The 22000-nt window shown below is 33.6% G+C and overlaps 1 protein-coding gene and 1 long non-coding RNA gene across 2 annotated transcripts in view; one reads left to right on the top strand and one right to left on the bottom strand.

Moving 5' to 3' along the window:
• Nucleotides 1-22000, bottom strand: part of LOC130052831 (uncharacterized) — a 112262-nt gene that overhangs the window by 75115 nt on the left and 15147 nt on the right. The gene's annotated exons all lie outside the window — the stretch shown is intronic.
• On the top strand, nt 14105-21426 carry LOC130052834 (uncharacterized). Its single transcript, XR_008801244.1, has 6 exons — nt 14105-14281; nt 14885-14938; nt 15265-15398; nt 15798-15827; nt 16149-16178; nt 19763-21426. It is a non-coding gene; the product is annotated as an uncharacterized LOC130052834 (long non-coding RNA).

The raw sequence follows: 22000 nt of genomic DNA, 5'->3' as shown, positions 1-22000 counted from the left end.
TTGTAAATTTCGCAACCTCATCTTTTTCTTTTTTTGACTTTAGGACAGGTCCAAATTAGAATATAACCTAGTTTGTCGACCAATCAGATTTCAAGAAGTTGTTCATTAAGTGGCTCACTTATTCATTAAGAATTCCCAACAGAGAGATATCACGTGACTGACTGTGATTGGCTATTTGAAAATAAATTTTATGACATTGTAAATGTTCCCAGCCAATGAAAAACTAGGTTACATTCTAAGCCAGTTAGAGTATATTAAGTGAAATCTTATTGGATAAGAAGGGGCTCGCTCACTAACGTTCGCTCCGCCCCTTCTTATCCATTAAGATTTCACTTAATATACTCTAACTTATACTTAGTACATCATGTTGTGTTGATTTACATATATTATATCATACAAAGTCTTTAAGTTGGTACTATAGAGAACCCTCACTGCTACGGCCCTGAGCGTTAAGCATAGATCTAAATTTGTGGTATCTCACCTACAGCTGGTGAAGTCTCAATATGAGTGAAAAATTCTCGAATGTAAAAAACAATCAATCAGTATTCATATTTCATACTGGAAAATAAAATTTTGATTGCTTATATTGATCATTGTGAATTTTTTTTCTTTCAGAGATTCATTTTGAGGAAATAGCTGGTGTGCAGTGCACATTCCTAAATTAATTCATCAGTTTACATTAAGGATCTACCTTCAAATCCTGTAATATGGTGTCTGGGATACTCTAAAGTGCATGTCACAGACTAAATAAAGTTTAAAAAAAAACTTCCTAGAATTTTAAAGATATTGTTATAACTTTAAAACAGGGTTTGACATTTACTTGTTTTTAGCACTAGGCCAGTCGGGCTACTTCAAATGATTTTTGCTAGACCTGACCTTACATCCACTAGCCCCGACCAACTTTCCAGAAACTGATAGTTTCTCCATATTTAAAGGTACTTAACTCAAATGACAAACATGAAGTTGGCATGAACTAAAACGTACTTAATTGTCTCAAAAAAATCTTTAGTGTCGCCATTCAATTTAATGCTTTCATTTTCTGTTTCTTTAAATTCTACCCGGCACGGAAATTCCCTAGTCCATTTAAAATAAATTGACCTCAACCATTTTTTTTTTAAATCTCTATTTCATAAGCCCTGCTTTGTTTCTTCCCAACCTTTTACTTTTTTTCTCTTGGGACTTTTTTCCTTGAGGACGAGAAGTCGTATTTCAATATAGTAACATTCCCGCACATATGTCAACACCGAAAAATGGCTGTTTACGACGTAATTTATTAATTTGATAAACAGTTTCTTATATTTGATTCAAATAAACTGTTGGGGGTTTTCTTTAAATGAAAATAAATTCATCTAAAACATAACTTTACACATATTAACATCGAGATGTCGTAAAACATCACTTCAGACCGTGACTTAGAACTAAAAATAGAGACTGTGTCATCATGCGGTTCAAAATTGCTTGCAAACTCTACAGTTATTCTTGTTTTAGCTAGGAATAAAATACCTTATGGTTTAAAGTAAAGTTTCTTGTTTATTTTTTCAACACGACCAGTCGGACTAGTAAATCGACCTTTTATTCGACCAGACCTATCATTTAGTAGACTCAGTCGGTCGGACGTGCCTTAGTGTCAAACCCTGTAAAATGTATGTATATATACTGATATTGAATTAAATTTTGTAAAATTTCAGCATCTGATTTTATGTATATATAGACATATTGTAAAGATTTTCCACTCTAATGGTTTAATTTCTTTAATATTTAAGACTAAAAAAACTTTTATGCAGATACAGTGGTGTAACATTGTCTTACTTTCTGATCAATACATATAGATAAGAAAACTATGTATATTTCAATAAATGTGGGAAATTTTCAACCATTCAATTTCCATTTATGAGCAGTAACTTGTACATAGTACACCGTACTTCTTAACCAACTTTAATACTGTATAACTATAACTACCTGCTTGCATGCATTGCAGAGCACAGCCGTAGTAATGATTCACATTAAAAAATTTGCTGATGAATTGCTTTAGTATAAAGAGTAAAATTGGTATGTTAAGTTTTAAATTTATGAAAATGCATATTAGGCTTTTCACAGATATTTCTTAAGATATATAGAAAATATGTATATATTCATGTAATTTGTATAAAACCTGCTAATCTAGCTTCTTCCTAAGTGAGGAGTATGGGCATGCCATATTTATATCTATTTCTATAAGGATTTCGTATATAATTTATGAAATGTCTTCTATTTCTGATAAGATATCTAATAAATCTTATAAAGATATCTCAAATAATTTACAGTTTATAAAATATTAAAGATATATATTATAAATTATGAAAGATATCTCCTAAGCTTTATAAGATATCTTGTATATCAAATGATATCTTATCATGTTTAACAGATATCTTATAAAAATAGAAGATATCTTAAATTTGTTTTAATGATATCTTATAAAACATAAGATATCTTAAATGTTTTATAAGATTTCTCACAAGCTTTATAAGTTATCTAGCATATCTTATAAGATATCTATAAACAATTTTAAAAAAAATATCTCATAAACTTTATGATCTATCTTATAATATACATGCAAGATATCTGATATCTTTTATGAGATATCTTATAAAAGTAAATTCATATGATACATTATAAAGTTTACAAGATATCTTATAAAAATTCATTTTTGAGATGTCTTATAAAATTTATAAGATATCTGATTAAGTTTGAGATATCTTAAAAGACATTAGATATATGTTTTATATATAAGATATCTTAAAAATATATAACATATATTAAGAAAAAATTATATAAAATATATCTTTTATCAGATATCCAATTATAAAGGATACAATTAAGATATTTCGTAAACTTTAGAAGGTATCTTGTAAGTTTTATAAGATATCTTATAAAATTTATGAGATATCTTTAAAGAGGAATAAATCTAAAATGGCATGCTATAGAAGTGTAGTAATAGCATCTAGCAATAACCTCAATTTCATTTTATTCTGTGACGTTGACTATTTACTTATAATGTGATATATTATTTTGTGCAGTTAATATGAGTCGCAATTATACTGTAAGGGAGGAATCGCACATTTTCTTCACCAATTTTATTTTCAATGCTAAATATTCTCTCTCTTTTTTTTTTGTAACCAATGCTGAAGATAATTTGTTAAAAATCCTTGACAAGAGAAAAAAAAAATTCTTTTGTCCTGTGACTTGCCCACTCTTCAAAATCCTAAATCGGGGAGGGGGAATTTTTCTCCTAAGTACTACCAAAGATCAATTTTTTTCTTACATTCGATTTCATAATTCGGGGAGGATGGGGGTTGACATATATACAAATTCTCTATCAATACATGTTTGCAGTTCTGTCTTTACCCTAACTACCACTATAATGAAAATGGAAGAGAACCATCACCACAATTTCTTTATTTGCATATGTTATAAACAATTATGGAATTATTACCCCCCCCCCCCCCGACAGAAGAAAAAAAGACCCTCCCCCTCATGATACAACAGTAAGACTAAATATCAGGTAAACTACAATCTAGATCTTTAAATGACATTAACATCCTGAACTTTTCACTATTTCACAATCATCGCCGTATGACAGTACTTTATTGAATTTTCTACGTAATTGCAATGCATTGATGATACATGTATTTTATATAGAAAATGACTATAGCTTTGGCAGATTTATTTCCGGTTTCCTTCACTGCGGAATTTGACCTCACCTCTAACCTTTTAATGGGTCAAAAAACCCACGTGGTGTAAATTTAAATAACAATAACGTTAGTAGGGGTGCAGGGTATTTTAAGTTGTTTAACATTGACACAGTCACACTAAATCTTTTTCTCTAATTTTGTCACTCAGTATTTCCAGTCCAGCCATATACAACTATAGAGACAACATCTTAACACGGTTATTATTTTAATAACTGTACAATCTATTCAAGTTAAAACTTTAAAAAATATGAAATAGACACAGCACACAGGAGACCACCACTTAAATGAATGTACACACATGGTTACTCAGGCCAGCAACATATTATCCAAGTCGATAACTTTTATATATCCCCCCCCCCCAATTAAGTTTGGGGAAACATGTATATTGAACCCACCTTGTCCATCTGTCTCTCTGTCAATTTGTCTGTAGACTTTTTTTTTTGTCTGGTGATGATCTTTGAAACTAATCATACTTTTTTTTTTAGAGTTTAGTAGATTTAATGTGCATACCATTTTAATTTTTGAACCTCGTATTTTCATTTTGATAATTTGTCAAAATTTAACACAATTATTCAGACAAGGTCAAGGTCACCAGTTTTATAAATATGAAATTCTTGCTATATCCATAACTTTGTTGTGGAAAAAAAAACTTCAGAAGATTATACAAAACATGAATGATACTTGTGATTTTGAGAGGTGTAACAACCCTGCACTATGATTGTTTTAACAAGGTCAGAAACAAATGTCATGAATACAAAAGTCAAGGTCACAGAGTTCAGAAATGTATCTCAGAAATTTTAAAATTTTAAAGGACAAAACCTTGAATTGGAAGAGGAACATAAAGTCATAGTCATAGAATTGAGAATTTAAATGTTTTTGATCCATGGCAATTTGATGCTTGGACTGTTGATGGATTTTCTTACTCACTACAATTATTGTTCTCAACAAGAGGTGTAACAGCATTCATTCCTTATATAAACATTCCCATAAGACTTAGGCTCTGGGAATTTGGACTAGATAGCAGAGTTCTTTAAGCTACTTAATCCTTGAGACAGCTCTAGTTAGTCTTATTTTGGCATTTTATGATTGCAGCAATTGCAAGATATTGAACTATTGTTACATTTTTGTGACAGATGGTTGAAATACCAATTGTAGGTGAAGATGTTTTAATTTATTTTAGGCTTATGAAGAAGGGGACATGGGTTTGATTCCCAGAATAGCAATTTATATATACATTAACATGCCTTAGATAAATATATATTTAGTTTGCTTTGCACATATTTTTATTTTCTTATGCACATTTTCCTTTATATTTCTCATTACATGTTTAAAATGCTATGTATGGATGGTGATGGTTGGGGATGAGTTATATATAATTTAGTATGAAAACAACCAAATTTTTCCTAATTTCTTTATAACACAATTGAAGCTCTTACTCTGATTTCTTAAATCTTTACTACTTTCTAACACTTTTTAGCACTTCTACTGCACCAATCTAACACCATTGCAGGTAGTGTACGGACAGTCTTAAGACATGGGTTCAATTCCCATCACTGCCGGAGTTGAATACATTTTTGTATGACTTATAGCTTAATTACAGTAATAAATTATAGCACACTGCATGGCTTAATTTTTGCACAAAGAGAAAGAATGTGTATAACCTCACTGTTACATTGTTGTTTTTCTCTATTAAAAGAATTTATTTTATAGTTTTAGTAATGAAGTAATGATGATTTATTTTATAGTACCATTGTAACCGTATTTACTTTCTTGAATTTAATGAAAACAAAAAGAATATAAGAATATTTCTATTTTAAGCATAATCATTGCAGTATTTTCATAATATAGATTTAAAAAAGAAGACCTTTTTCGTGCTGCATTTGTATCAAAAAGTGTTCTCTATTTTATAAGGAACTCCAAACAGAATCAATGGAAAACATCTTAAAAGAAATATCAGAAAAGCAGACAGTAGAACTTGATTTTGTAAATGAACATCAAAGACAACAAATTCTACAGGATGAGTATTTACACCAATATGGTTTGTATAGAACCCATATCCAAGGAGATGGTAACTGTTTGTTTCGTTCAATAAGTTTTGGTTTATATGGCACTGAAGATCACCATTCTTCTCTAAGGGAATTCGCTGTTAATCATATTCAGGAAAATTAAGATGACTTTAGGTTTTATTTGTATGGCGAAGGTAAATTACCCATGACTGAAACAGAAATTGTCAGTTTTCTCAATAATTTAAGACAGATAGGAACATTTGCAGGACAAGAATCAATACTGGCCTTGTCAAGAGTGTTAGGTTTAAATATACTGGTAACCATTGGCGGGGATTCTCAAAATCCAGAGGTAAATACTCTAGAACACAATTATCATAATTCGGATCACATTATTCATTTGGTTTGGACAAGGGCTGGGGGAGGGCATTATGAAAGCGTAGTAGAAAACCCGGCATTAAAAAAACAAACAACACCTACTAAGTCATCAGAGAATACCTGCAGAATTTCAGACAATGATAAAAGTAATTACAATTGGAGGTCTGATTTAAAAACTTGCAAACCAATCAGTGTAGATGTTTTGGAAGATATTAAGAGCTACAAAGTTCAGAATCAAAATATGGAACATTCTTATGGTAGACAACATCTAGATACTAATGTGAAATCAAGGTCTCAGACAAAATGCCCTAGATGCGAGAGAAGTTTCTACAACAAAGCAACAATGATGTGACACCAAAAGTTGGTCCATGATAAAGAAACTAATAACAAGATTCCTTGCTCCATTTCATCTTGTTCTGTGACATTTCATAATGTATATGTTTTAGTGGACCATCTTAAAAATTTTCATGGAGCATGTATAAATGTTGAGAATCTTACTTTTGAAAACATAGATTTATTTGAGCAGTTTAAAGAGCAGGAGATATTAAAATACACTGTAGATATGTGAAGCAACGACAAAATAAAATCAATAAAGATGGCAGTCAGTCCTATACTCTTGTTTGTCACAGGGATGGGGTTAAACGAATTCACTTGAGAAAGGGTAAAAATTATTCAGGAAAGCGCAAAGAAAACATTAAAGGGTCTTGCAAAATTCAAAAATTATGCCCTTCTAGAATGTCTGTTAAAATAAAGTCAGATGGATCTGTTTCTGTAAAGTATATTAAGTCACATACACATTCAATGTTTTTTGAGGAAAGTAAATTTTTACCTATACCAGATGCTATCAAGTCAGAAATTTGCACAATGTTAGCTAGCACTCAAAATTCCAATTAACACTATACTGGACAAAATTAGAGAAAATGTAGGTGATCGCAACCAACGTGATGACTTGAGTAAATTAAAAAATTATCATTTGTTGGATAGAAAAACCATACATAATTTGAAGAAAACTATTGTTGATTCATCTGTTATAAGACATTCTGATGATGCCACTTCAACCTTTCTTAAAGTGAATGAATTAAGAAATGAATTATACAATCCAGTATTAGTGTATAAGCAGCAAAATGTTGATGATCCATCAACAGGGCTTCAGAAGGGGGATTTTATGCTTGCTTTAATGACCAAGCAACAGCTGGAAATGTTTGAGAAATTTGGTCCTATTATACTTTGCATGGACTCAACCCACAAAACAAATGTTTATTCTTTTAAATTGATAACTCTTTTGGTTTTAGATGAATTTAGGCATGGTTACCCAGTTGCATTAATTCTTCAGCTAAATGTGGACCAAAGCCAAGAACTTAGGATTGAGGTATGCAAGGGAATCCTAGATAAATTGTCTATAAGATGAGAGATTAGGAATATTTTAGAATCCATAGAGGTTTGTGCAAAAACTGTCTTCAATGGCTTTATTTACTGTAGATAGTAATGAAATTAAACTATAGACAAGACAGAAAGGTTGCTGAATACATGTTTTCCAACTGAATAGTATTTCGTTTAGTGTAGTGGATACCCCCTCTCTCTCTATCTTTCTTTCTCTCTGTTTCTCTCTCTCTCTCTCTCTCTCTCTCTCTCTCTCTCTCTCTCTCTCTCTCACCACTCCTACATATTTATCTTACAATCAGATAGAACGTTTTCACAGAATGGGAAAAATTTAAATACAATTAATCATTTACTTCTGTTTCACATGGTGTTATTGCTAACAGTTAGATAGAAGTATATATTATGTGTTAAAACATGTACATGACCCACGATTGTGCCCATTTCCTCCCTCTAAAATCAAATTTACTTTTATTTGCTTTAATTGCAAAGCTAAACTCTTAGTTGCAATGAAGTTTAGCTAAATTTTTAAATTAAAAATACGACCAATGCGATGTTTTAATATGATAAGATGACCGATTGAAATCTATAAACAAACACAAATCTAAATCAGCCGATTACCCAGTACTCAACATCCTGGATACTAACAACGGCTTTCTTTTACGTCCGCGCTCTATTTATATATACCGACGCACTTCAATTATGCGCATTTCTGTCGCCATGCAAGCTCTAGTGTGTGGTCACAGCTTCATAAGACGCTTGAAAGACTGGATAGTTGACAACGGCAGGGTGATGTCACTAAGGGATACTGAAGTCTACCTGCATGGAGTGGGGGCCAGGACAGTACCGCAGGTAGAACACCAGGACATAGAGGTGTTCCGGAGGATTCATCCTGATGTCATTTTTCTTCAACGGGGGGGGGGGGGGGGGGGGGGGAAGGGATGACATCAACGACCAAACTTCGGCCACCGATGTCCTGATGAAGTTGAAGAAAATGATTACCGTGCTGTTGGAAGAAAATGCGGTTTCCACGATCATTGTTGGGTCCATTTTCTGTCGTCGTCGACCCAGGCATCTTTCTGCGCAGTCTTATGATCGCAAAATGAAGCCGGTCAACAAGTACCTCTTTAAAGAGTTTGGTTCATATGAACAGGGAAAGAAAGTTTTTTTTCTTCTCCCACAAATTCTTTAAAGACCAGTACTTCAACAGAGATGGAATTCACCTCAATGATCGAGGAAATCGCATGTTCTATCACAGCATTCTAGCAGCCCTTCGACTGACCCTGTGAAGTGCACGTCCTTATGGAGGCTCATGTACCCGAAAGACATGCAACCTGTGCTGTACAGACTATCAACATCCAGTCAAAACGGCCTTTTTCAAGGCCACTAATGTCTTTGAAAAGACACCGCTATGACAACTATCAAGAAATGTAATAAACATTTAAAAAAAAGCATAATGAATTGAAGTACACACGAATTTATGTAGTGTACCTGGAATCCCTTTTTAATTATTTTACAATAAAGTACATGCAACTTCAAACTAAATTAGAATGTACGTATTGACTATTTTATGAGTGGGGGCAGGGGTGCTACCCTTTATTCTGATAACGTAGTCTTATTATTTGCTATGAAGAAATAAATATATCAGCGTAATGAATTACCTATATACCATTTTAATTGAAAGCATTCGAGAGAAACCGAAGAAATATCTTTTGCATGTACCCCCCCCCCCCCCTTCTGGTCTTTTCACCTTTTTATTTTATGGAATCAGCTTCGTGGTAAGCATAATTGAATTTATTTATTTTTAAATTAGAAATGTGCAACTTCATTCTATTTTTTATTTTTATTTTTTTTTAATTTAAACGATATGTTATTATGTATAATGCATAATAAAAGGATTGGACAACAGGCGTTGTCTATATAAGCCCTCTCCTTATCTAAATTTCGGTGTACTCTGCATCATAAAGCTGGCCTTTGGGGGGGGGGGGGGGGGGGGTAAATCCCACAGTGCTCGATCGGTCTATGTATCTTTAACCACTTATACATTGGGTTAGCATTCCAAGCAAGTTAATATCTTTGTTACCTTGAGTAACGCATTAAATATCATAACATTAAATTAAAAAAGCAAGAGACGACTGAGACGGGGATTTGACCATTTTCTTACTAGATTTTAGGCCTACTTTCACTTTGGGTGTGACGTCACAATTATGGTCACATGGTGTGCAGGGAGCTGCCTTTAGGAATCACACCGGTAATTATTTTCACTATATATTACTATAGAGGGAAAAAAATCATTAAAAATCAGTTTACAAAATTGATGCCGAATAACGCAGTCAGACACGTTCTATGTTACCTATCTCGTCTGCCGACACCAGAAAAACAACACCCTACGCGGCATTTTCGAAAATAAATTACCCGCAAACAAGACTACCCTCAAATCCACGTGTTTTTCACGTGTGTAAACAGCCGGAGTGCACCTCAGGAAGTAGCCTCAGCTACCAACAGCAAATACTTCCTTTGTATACACTTGGTTATTTCTACAAATTACACAAAATTTCCTAATCAGGGGTACAAAAATTAAGAGAAAAGAAGAAGAGCAAATGAGAAAAATCGCGCAAGGAAAAAAAAATATTTCTTTAAATATATGGAACTACAATTGACTAAGTTCATTTTGATTGGACAATTACCGGTGTGATACTTTTAGACTCGTTCGTAATCAAAATCAATCTCTACCCAGAGTTATCGTTCCCGCTACGCTCCACTAATACCTCTGTCAACGTCTAAAAAGTTATATCAAAATGTACAAAAACTAACTTAGCATATCGAACTGTAATGATAATATCTGAGCAAATCAAACACTTCTCTGAATTTTTTAAAATCAGAAGATGGTAAATATGAGACACCTGAGCGAATTAGAAGGTTTATATGAATATTCATTCATTCAATAATACTAGTATAATCATGGAATTCGTTGTTTTTGTGAACCTACTTTAAGATTTAAAGCATAAAACTTAAACTTATAAAATTATTATCCACGATGCTACCGGCCTCAAGAGTCCATAGGGCCCAGAGAGGATATGTATGTATGTATAGGTATAGGTAAGTTTTGCCAAGAATCTTGACATTTAGACGTTGACAGAGGTGTTGTAGCGCAGCGTAATACGCCCTCTGGTGAGAGATTGAAACAAAATGTCGATAGTTGGTTAAATGGGTAGTAAAAACCGGGCCGGGCCGGGTCAGATCACCTTCGTAATCCGAATTTTTTAGTTTTCTTCGTTGATATGTCATTGTTTCTTTTGAAACTTACGGAATATATTCTCAATGATACATTTAGTCTTCGCCACAAATTTTAGCACATAATATTACCTATAGGTAAGGAATTCAATGATTGTATGAAATCTGGTTGGTAAAATGTGTAGTGAGACCAAAACACACATTATTGCATATTTTCTCTATAATATGCATCTGCTGCTGAAAACCAAGCATTTTTTCAATTCACATAGAGTTGAATTTGATACTTAATGCATTATTTGACCATTTAAATGCCTTTTATCTTAATTATCGGCGATTTTTCCAGACCCGGGCCAAAAGGAAACCGGATGCGGTCGACCCGGGCCGGCGTTATTTATTCCGATTTAATTGCTAATGATTTGATTAATTAACCAATAATAATGATCGTAAAAAAATATCACCGACTGATAAATTATGCCTACTTTATGAATATTTAAACTGAAGATAGAGTTTAAAGAGGATTATATGGAGAGCAATTAATTACTATGTATACCCTGCCTGATTAAAATAAAAAAATAAAAAATGGTAATTTATTAAAAATTAAAAACATTTTAACCATACTAATTATGATCTGTATAATAATGACTTAAAATATTGTATTTATAGTGCTAGTATTCATTTCTTCATTAATAAAAGATACATGTATATAATTTAAAAACATCTTAAAACGTCAAGATATGAAGTGTGCATATTCATAATATAAAATGATGGTATTATATATCTAAGTTTTAAATGAAACAATTAACAACACAGTATATGTACATAAATTTTATTTTCAAAATGGCACTCAAGTAAGTCTGCATATGCTTGTTAAATTTTAAGTTAAATTTGAGGATCATGAAAATTGCAATTTTGGTAGGCCTTCCTGCTTTACATAACTATGCATTTAGTTTTTCTTACATATATGTGGTAGTAGAAAAGAAAATTGTTGAAAATAATTCAATTTTCTGGCAGTTTTTGCCCTGCCTTTAAGGCTGAAGGGATGTAGGAGTCCTGAAATTTACCATTTATGTCCCCTTTGTCCCAAAGATGCTTCATACCAAATTTGAAAGGAATTGGAATGATCATACTTATCAAGAAGTTAAAAATGTTCAATTGTTAACGCACGATGACAGACGACAAGCAATTGCAATGTCACCCGAGACCTAAAAATCGTAGAAACGACTTTTTAAATCGTTTCTACGATTTTCTAAATCGTAGAAACGACTTTCTAAATCGTAGAAACGACTTTTTAAATCGTAGAAACTACTTTCTAAATCGTAGAAATGATTTTTTTTTTACATCGTTTCTACCATTTAATAAATCGTAGAAACGATTAATTTTATTTTTTCTGCTTGGTTAAATTGGCACGAATACGCCGTGGTAAGTAACTTAATGATAGTTAGATTAAAATTTCAATTAAAAAGATGGTTCTTATGAGGATACCTCCAAGTGGTAAGAACCGTGCAATGTCACGTTTCATGAGATTGTGCACGTGATAGCTAACATCCTCATTTTATTCGGAATTTTAATATCTGGCCTGGGTTACCGTATCCGGTTTCCTTTTGGCCCGGGTTTTTAAATATAAAAGACTCGCATAACAAGTGCTACAGCATTTTGGTGATAAATTATCATAATATTTGTCTAAATCATGTGTAGTTTCATTGTTGTGTCACATAGTTCAATCGTAATCGCAGAAAAATGTGTATTTTTCCTCGCTACCCATTTTACCAACCTGAAATAAACAAACGTTGATATTTTCACAGTGAAGCAAAATTATGCCATAATTTTTGTAGCGAAGATCCAATGTATCATCCAGATTATAATTAAGAAGTTTCACACCAAACGAAAATAAAATAACGAAGAAAACTAAAAAATTCGGATTACGAACTCTTCAAGGTGATCTGACCCGGCCCGGTCTTTACTACCCATTTTACCAACTATCCAAAATGTCAGCGGTAAGCGGTAAATGTAGTACGGCCGAAAGCCGAAAGTCCCGGATAGCGATTTTTTTTTTAGATTTCTCTCTTAATGCCGCATGTAATAACACATAATTTGCAGAGGTTACTGTTTGTAACCTAGGTACATAAAAAACATAAACTTTTTCTGAGAATTCTTCTATGAAAGTACCAAACCAGAGTTTTCACCTGCCAAAAAGCGGTAAATCTAGTACGTTATATAAATGTCGGAACCCAAATTAACACGGTCGAAGAAACTGACCGATTTCCACAGCCCCTTTGTAAATACTGGGTTTTAAGTAATCCTATTCATGCGAAAAATATTGATTAAGACTACATTTTATGTTTCTATCATTATCTCTACAACACAAAATAATAAAAACTGCTGTATTTTGTAATCGTGATATTGTTTTAATCGGAACAAGTAGGTCCCCTTAGTTTGGCAAATTCTTACCTAAACAGCGTACATGTAAAACGATAGTTGATGATGTCTGTCGGTAATTAGTAATTATTATAACATTAACCATTGATTCCTTTGCCCAGCTCTGGCCACGCGAAGGTTCCCCATTCACCCAGTCATCTTATTTTGAATTAAAATCTAAACTCCGAAAGTAAAGAAAGTATACTCCCTAAAGTAAATAATGTAACCCAAAAAGTGTGCTTTAACAATATTTTGTCATTTTGATTAAGAAAGAAAAGGGAAATATGATAGTACAGTCTTTAATCGTCTTGATGATGGAATGATAATGCTAAAATTTGTCGTTTCTCTTTGAATCACACTTCATATGCATTAGTAGCCTACACTGCATCAAAATGATAATGGAATTATAAAATTATTCAATAACGAATAGGCTTCAACAAGTGAGGTTAAAAAAGAAGCACACTATTTATAGTGTATATATCAAAGTGGATTGAAATATTGCAAAAAAGTGCGTGTACTGCACATGTATAAAAATTTATAATTACAAATAATATGTAGGGTGATACAAAAAAATGCGCATATAAATGCACCATACATGCAACTGCGATTTATTTAAGTTACCGTAGATATCTAGAACTCAGTCTGATTCAATATTGTCTATAATGCTAAAACGCGGACTTTCGGTAGATCAGATATCGGCGACCGTGTTCAGGTTTCGGCATTTATAAAACGCACTAGATTTACCGCTTTTTGTTATCCGAAAACTCTGGTTCAGTATCTTCTTTAGAGAATTCTCAGAAAAAGTTAAATGATTCTTGGTTAATAGGTCACAAACAGTTGTCACAATAAGTTTGATGTCATTCTATCAACTATTAAGAGAGAAATCATGCAAACATCGTTATCCGGGACTTTCGGCTTTCGGCCGTACTACAGTTACCGCTTACCAGCGTCAGCAGAAGGATAAAACGTATGCTCAACTAGGACCTGAGATAACCCGAAAATAGTTCTCCAAAATATGTATATTAATGAGCACTTATGGAACTCTTTTACCAGTGAAAATAAGAATGTAAATGTACTTTCTTTTTTCTGCTGCAGAGACGGAAACCGGGAAAGAGAGAATGTCTTTTAAACACAAGAGTACAGGTAGGTTGATATGTCAGAACAGGTCTGTAAGTAGCTCGTAGAGGTGTGTTTGGGGGTAGGGTGGGGTCCCAATATGTTTTACTATAGATAAAAGAGATAACTCTACAGTTGTGCTCCTTCATGAATTTTGCAAGTTTTTTTCTTTTAGTATAGTATGATATCTCACTGTTTTGTGGATGTGGCCTGATAGTACCACGAAGATGTGTGTGTGTGGGGGGGGGGGGGGGGGGGGGGGTTATATGCTATAGAAAACAGAGATAAATTTACACTTCATAAACTTTCCAAGTATTTTAGTATAGTCAGTAGAAGTCTTGTATCTCACGGATTTTTTGATCTAATGATCCACTAATTTGATTCATTAAAAGTTTTCGTTTATTTAATTTTTTAATTAGTATTAAAATGTTAATAGGGTTAATTTCTTACCAAAGGTTCACAATGGTTTAACTTTTACTCCCTAACTTTTGTCAAAATTTATTATTAATCTTCCTGAGTACAGCCTCCACCCCTTTCCTAAGAATAGTATTTTGCAGTAGTTTTGATATTAAAATGTTCAAGCAAGGAAAGTGTGTGAAATATTTCATTTGAATCATGTCCATTTGACAGAGAAGGGAATTGGAATCAGGAAATGAACCTGCAGACAAGGAAGAGCATTTTAATGTGAGACTACTTGTATGAATTTTAAATATTGCAACAAATTACAAAATAACATAAACTTTTCATGTTGCAACAATGTTATTATTATGTACGTTTTAATGTTAATCAAAAGCCTGATTTATAATATACGAGTACCATGCTAGATTTCCTGTTATATAAATATTATACTGTTTTTGTTTCCTGATGTTGTACTATTGTAATCAAAAGGGAAAACTGGAAAAGGTATGACATGTTTTACATAAAAAGCTTTGACTTTCTATGAAAACTACTACATGTACATACAAGTATCACTTACAGTCTTATGCTATCATTGAATTTTAATTTTACAGACAGAACCCAGCATACAAGACACAACTGAAAAAGATGTAAAGGTATTCTGTATATTTCCATTACTGAACGGTGACTTGAGGTCCTCGCGTCAGCTTGTGATTGGGTGACCTCTGGGCCCCTTAAGCCTCTACATGTAAGCATATAAGAGTTTCCTTCTAGATTTGCTGTGATATAAACATAGTATACCTATGTTTACTGATGATAATGGATTGTAATCCAGAGATCAAACTAAGTTATGTCATAGTTTGCTTGGAAAGATTTGAATACCTACCACATATATGACATACGTGTACCAGCTACAGTCGTATGCTATGATATACAGATAAATCCCAATGTAAAAGAATTTTACATATTTTCTGGTAATGATAGCAAGTTATTTTCCATTACTGCATCAGGTATAGGTTCTATTAGGTCCCCATTTATGTTTGTCATTGGTTAATCTCTGTCCTCATTAGTTTCTAAGCATTTGAAAGTTTTATGTACATATGCCCTCTTTTATGTTAATTATTCTGACTATTTAATGATATTGTAGGATTGTTTTCTAAAGAGAAAGCTAGCGAAGGTATGGCATGTTCTTCATAAAAGAGTTTTGACTTCCTTTATAAAAGTATGACATACATGTACATGTATCACAACAGTCCTGTGCTATCATTGATTGTTTATTTTATAGACAAAAACCAGTGTTAAAGATTCAACTGACAAAGAGTTATAGGCATTCTTTATATTTTCTGGTCTCATTAATGCATAACAAATAGGTGCCCCAATGTCCCCTCTTTGATTGTTATTGGATGACCTCTGGGCCCCATAAGCCTCTAGGCATATTAGAGTTTCATGCTATATTTGTAATATAAAATGTTACTGACTCTGTTTACTGATGTTGTAGGTTTGTGTCCCAAAAGGAGAACTGAAAAAGGTATTGCATGAATTGCTTAAAAGAAAGCTTTGACTTTGAAAACTATGACCTACATGTATCACATACAGTCTCATGCTATCATTGATTGTTTGTTTTACAAACAAAACCCAGTCTAGAAGACTCAACTGACAAAGAGGTATAAGCAATCTCTTTATTTTGGGGACCATTTTCCATAATTGCATAATATGTATAGGTTACCATAGATCAAAATTTTCCTTTTCATATGGTGACTTCTGGACCCATTAGCCGGAAAGCATTTCAGAGTTTCATGCTGAATTTACTGTGATATCAATTATTTTACCATCTCTGTTTACTGATGTTGTAAAGATCCAAAGAGGAAACTGGAAAAGGTATCACATGTTTTGCAGAAAAAAGCTTTGAATTCCTGCCACATATACATGTAGCAGAAGGATAATTCGTACCCTCAAGTAGGACCCAGGGTCACCACATTTTAGTATAACCCCGGGTCACCCTATTTTCTACACAGTTTACTACGCAAAAAATAGTCCTAAATGTGAAAGTACAATGCAGACTCTGTATATTGCACACTACTAAAAGAAATATGAATATTGAGCAAGTCATTACTGATCATTTACATGTCATAATTTTTTAGCAAAAAATAGCCTAATTTTGAAAATGATAATTCACTGTTATCTGCATTCCCCAGATTTTCCGAAATACGAGAATGTGATATAAACCTAGCGTATATAATAAATACAATGCAGTGAAATTGAACTTGGAATATTTATTTGTAATTTGTTTACAGATAATTGTATATAGATAATGTTGCACATAGAGGGTGACCTCTGGTCACCTATTGATTTCAGACATGAAAATTATGTTATGGTTGATTATATCTGATGCATGTAAGATGTGTATAAGAGATAACGGGAAGTATGGATTTCGGACATAGAAGAAGATTGGTCATGTGGTCACTCTACCTGTTACTTGGCTATGTATTTCAAATAGAAGTAGAATTATAAACACTGGTGACCGATCGTCATCCATACACTAAGATGTCGGTTACCTCGGGACACCTTTCTATCATTTTTTTCAATGGTGACCAGAGCTAACCCTTCCATGATAATTACATCAATACATGACCAGAAGAAACCCTTATATGACATTTATATCAATAAGTGACCCGAGATAATATAATATGATATTTACATCATTGGGTAACTAAAGGAAACCCTAATATGACATTTATATCAATGGGTGACCACATGTAGTCCTTGTATGACCATTACATCAAAGGGTGACCAGAGGTAACCTTTATATAACATTTACATCATTGGGTGACCCGTGGTAACCCTTTTCTGGCTTTACATCAATTGGTGACCAAAGGTAACCTTATATGATAATTACATCATTGGGTGACCCGAGGTAACCCCTTTCTGGCTTTACATTAATCGGTTACCAGAGGTAACCTTATATGATATTTACATTGTTGGGTAACCAAAGGAAACTCTTATATGACATTATATCAATGGGTGACCAGAGGTAACCCTTGCACGACCATTACATCAAAGGGTGATCAGAGGTAATCCTTATATGATATTTACATCATTGGGTAACCAAAGGAAACCCTTATATGACATTTATATCAATGGGTGACCAGAGGTAACCCTTGTATGACCATTACATCAAAGGGTGACCAGAGGTAATCCTTATATGATATTTACATCATTGGGTGATCGGAGGTAACCCTTATATGGCATTACATTAATGGGTGACCAGATGAAACCCTTATATGACATTTACATCATTGGTTGACCAGAGGTAATCTTATATGCTATTTACATAATTGGGTGACCGACGGAAACCCTTATATGATATTTATATCAATGGGTGATGAGATGCAGCCCTTGTATGACCATTAGATCAAAGGCTGACCAGAGGTAACCCTTACATGACATTTACATCATTGGGTGACCAGAGGTAACCTTATATGATATTTACATCATTGGGCGACCCGTGGTAACCCTTTTCTGGCTTTACATCTATTGGTGACCAGAAGTAACCCTTGTATGACCATAACATCTATGACATTTATATCAGTGGGTGAACAGAGGTGGCCTTATATTATATTTACATCATTGGGTGACAAGAGGTAACCCTTTTATGACCATTACGTCAATGGGTGACCAGAAGTAACCTTTATATGAAATTTACATCATTGGGTGCTCAGAGGTAACCTTATATTATATTTACATCAATGGGTAACCCTTGCATGGCCATTACATCATAGGGTGACCAGAGGTAATTAATACTTATGTCGAGGCCTCTGCTGGTAGACTGTTAGTCCCCGAATGTCTCTACAGCCCAGTAGCTAAGTACTTCGTTACTAGCTTGAAAATACGGATGATATTTAATTGCTGTTACATAATTTAGAAATTCATTTCAAAATTAAGGATTATCTCCCTCACGCATAGCTCTTATCCTTAGACGAATTTGACTCCACTCTTTTGGCACACTGTTTTTCCCTATAATAGCTCTAAACCTTCATTGTTATTTCGGATTTCAAACATTTTGGTTGAGCATCACTGAAGAGACATTATTTGTCGAAATGCGCATCTGGTGCATCAACATTGGTACCGTATAAGTTTTACATTATGACCCCTGGGTCGAGGCCTCTGCTGGTGGACTGTTAGTCCCATTATTTGTCGAAATGCGCATCTGGTGCATCAAAATTGGTACCGTATAAGTTTTACATATGGCATTTACCTCAACGGGTGGCCAGAGGTAACCCTTATATGATATTTATATCAATGGATGACTAGAGGTAACCATTATATGACAATGACATCATTGGGTGACCAGAAGTAACTTTATATGATATTTACATCATTGGGTGACCCGTAGTAACCCTTTTATGGCTTTACATCAATGGGTGACCCGAGGTAACCTTATATGATATTTACATCATTGGGTGACCAAAGGAAACCCTCATATGACCATTACATCAATGGGTGACCAAAGGTAACCCTTATATAACCATTGCATCAATGGGTGACAAAAAGAAACTTTTATGACCATTACATCAATGGCTGACCAGGAGTAACCCTTATATGATCATATTATAACCTTTGTAGAACCATTAATCAACAAGTTCGGAACAATTCCCCTACATCGATATGGTCCCACTAAAGCATATATAATGATGAAATTTATTCATCTGTAAGCATTGAAACAAAAAAATTACTCCATCAGAAAAAGAAATATAGATTGATAATACTAATGCTAGCAATTAATAAACATAAGAAAAACACAGGAAATGGAAAGATCCAATAAAAGGATTCATTGGTAGACTGATTTTGACTACAGATAACTCCGTTTACATGGTTAGGATATAGGGCTCACGGCGGGTGTGACCGGTCGACAGGGATGCTTACTCCTCCTAGGCACCTGATCCCACCTCTGGTGTGTCCAGGGGTCCGTGTTTGCCCAACTATCTATTTTGTATTGCTTGTAGGAGCTATGAGATTTATCACTGTTCGTTACCTTCACCTTTCATGTGATACATGTAGGTCATAGTTGTCAAAGTCAAAGTCTCATGCTATCATTGATTGTTTGTTTTACAGAGAAAACCCAGTGTAGAAGACTCAACTACGCTACGTCCTTGGAAATTGTCCTTAACCCATTACCTCCTTGAGTATATGCTGGACAATTGCAATTTATGTTGGCAATATCAACATCATACAGCTTTTCAGGACTGCTTTGAGAAGGAACTCTACATTGTGTCCTTGCGACCCATTGTATGCTTTTGCCCATTCCTGCCCTCAACATGTTCTCAGCTACTAATTCCCTCTTTGATTCTTTAAAGCTCTTACGTTTGTAAGCCTCCCACACTTTGCAAGTTCGGCCATATAGCTATAATGTTAGGAAATGGTAAGTTAAAGGACATGACAATAAAACGATTAAGACTTCCAGAGAAAAGCCTTAATTGGAAGCAGATTTAATATGCTCCCAACCTCATTTTGCAGAACATAAGTATATGAATATTTATATTTTCCTATTTCTCTCTTCAGGCGAATAAATCAACCTGTGGGCATCCCCTGATGCAATCCAGTTTTATGATAGGCATGCATATTGATTTGGATGATTTTTTAACAGATGGTTGCATTCCAAACTATTTTATGCTTGGAAACAATATGTTTATACTCTGTTTCTTATTTTTTCCTTTCTTCCCCGAATTTTTTTGGTCCGCAATTGTTCTAACAGAACTGCTCATCCAATTGAGATGAAACCGTTTTAGGGTTATTAGGCATTTTGTGTAGATGTGCAGAACGAAAGTCATTTTTTACTCACATGCATGCATGTGTTTGAGCATGTGCGATGATTGAAATCACTGATATAATTGAAATAGTTTTAACTTTCCCATTTTTTGGGGAAAAAAAATGCTTTGAAATGCAGAATATTGACATACATTAGTAGTGGAAACAAGATTATGTGGTTGAATTAGCAAGAAAGCCCGGATTCACTTGCGCTTCATTCTGGTTGGCTGACACAAAAATCTTTCTTTTTCTTCTTAAAAAAAATGCTTTGAAATTTAAAATATAGGCATATATCATGAGATTCTACAATTTGAAATACAGGAAATTTCTTTGAAACAGCAACTTTGATTGCAAAATTGCTATTATGTGTTCCCACAGTATGATACTATCAAAACTTAAAAGAAGAACATGTATGCACATATGCTGAATTCTGATTGGCTAATACTTAAAGGGATGTAGGCTTATACTAAATGGATGTATCTCACACAGCTTATTTCTCAATGTAAATCTTTGAGACTTAACACATAGAAATTTATAGTGGGTCTCTTTAAGAAGATTTAAATGAGAAATCTAGAAATATGTGCTTGCATATGCACTGAAATTTGATTGGTTAATACTTATACCGATGTTACTTTTCGATAAATACTTTGGGGAAAATGTAGATATATTTACAAATGAAATCATTGAAGATGGTATGAAATGGGGTAACACAGAGGAGCTGTATTGGAACATCTGCGAGGAATACCGTTACAATTAGCACTACTTATTACCGTATCATTATTATTATTCTTAATCATGTATATTATAATTTTTTCTCTTAATATTGATTATCAAGGAAAACGATTTTTGATCAGTATTATATGAAATGGTGCATTTAAAAATGCACAACGATTTGACAACTGTGAAAGGTAATGTGGAAAACCATGTTTTAAAATGATTTCATATTCCTCATTAAAGTATTTATAAACATATCTTACATTTATGTTTCTCCTATTGTATTGTATATACAGAAACATTTCTGATGTACTTATTCTAACCTCTAGCTAGAAATAAAAAAAGGAGATAACGAACAGTGATCGATCTCATAAGAGACTACAAACAATACAAATCTGTGAACAGGGCATAAACACGAACCCCGGAAATTCCAGAGGTGAGTTAAGGTGCCTAGCATTCCCTGTTGATCAATTTAAAATTTTACCAAGAAAGTTCTTATTACTGTAACATTGTGAAGAGGCCGATGGGCCACAACGCTTACCTGAGAGCCCTTGGCCGACCTGTTCTTCATCAGGAGATAAAGAAATTACAGACATAAAAAAGTCACGTTCTGACTAACATGACATTGTTGTTCTGCAGAAAGAAACATGCACTAGGCGAACATTTCTACGTGATTTAAACCTTGTCATAGGTCGGGATTTTGATCAAAAATTCTCACTTAAACCTTTAGCTTAGGTGAAGTAATAAGGGCGAATTTAGAAATAATTGTCATGAAGCAGAAGCAACAAATCCTCAATTCGATGGTTGCTGTAACCACCCAGACAATGGTAA

This window comes from Ostrea edulis, chromosome 3 (genome assembly GCF_947568905.1).
Source record: "Ostrea edulis chromosome 3, xbOstEdul1.1, whole genome shotgun sequence".
Taxonomy (NCBI): Eukaryota; Metazoa; Mollusca; class Bivalvia; order Ostreida; family Ostreidae; genus Ostrea; species Ostrea edulis.
Note: the sequence above shows the minus strand (reverse complement) of the source record. Positions and strands in the feature narration are given on the sequence as shown.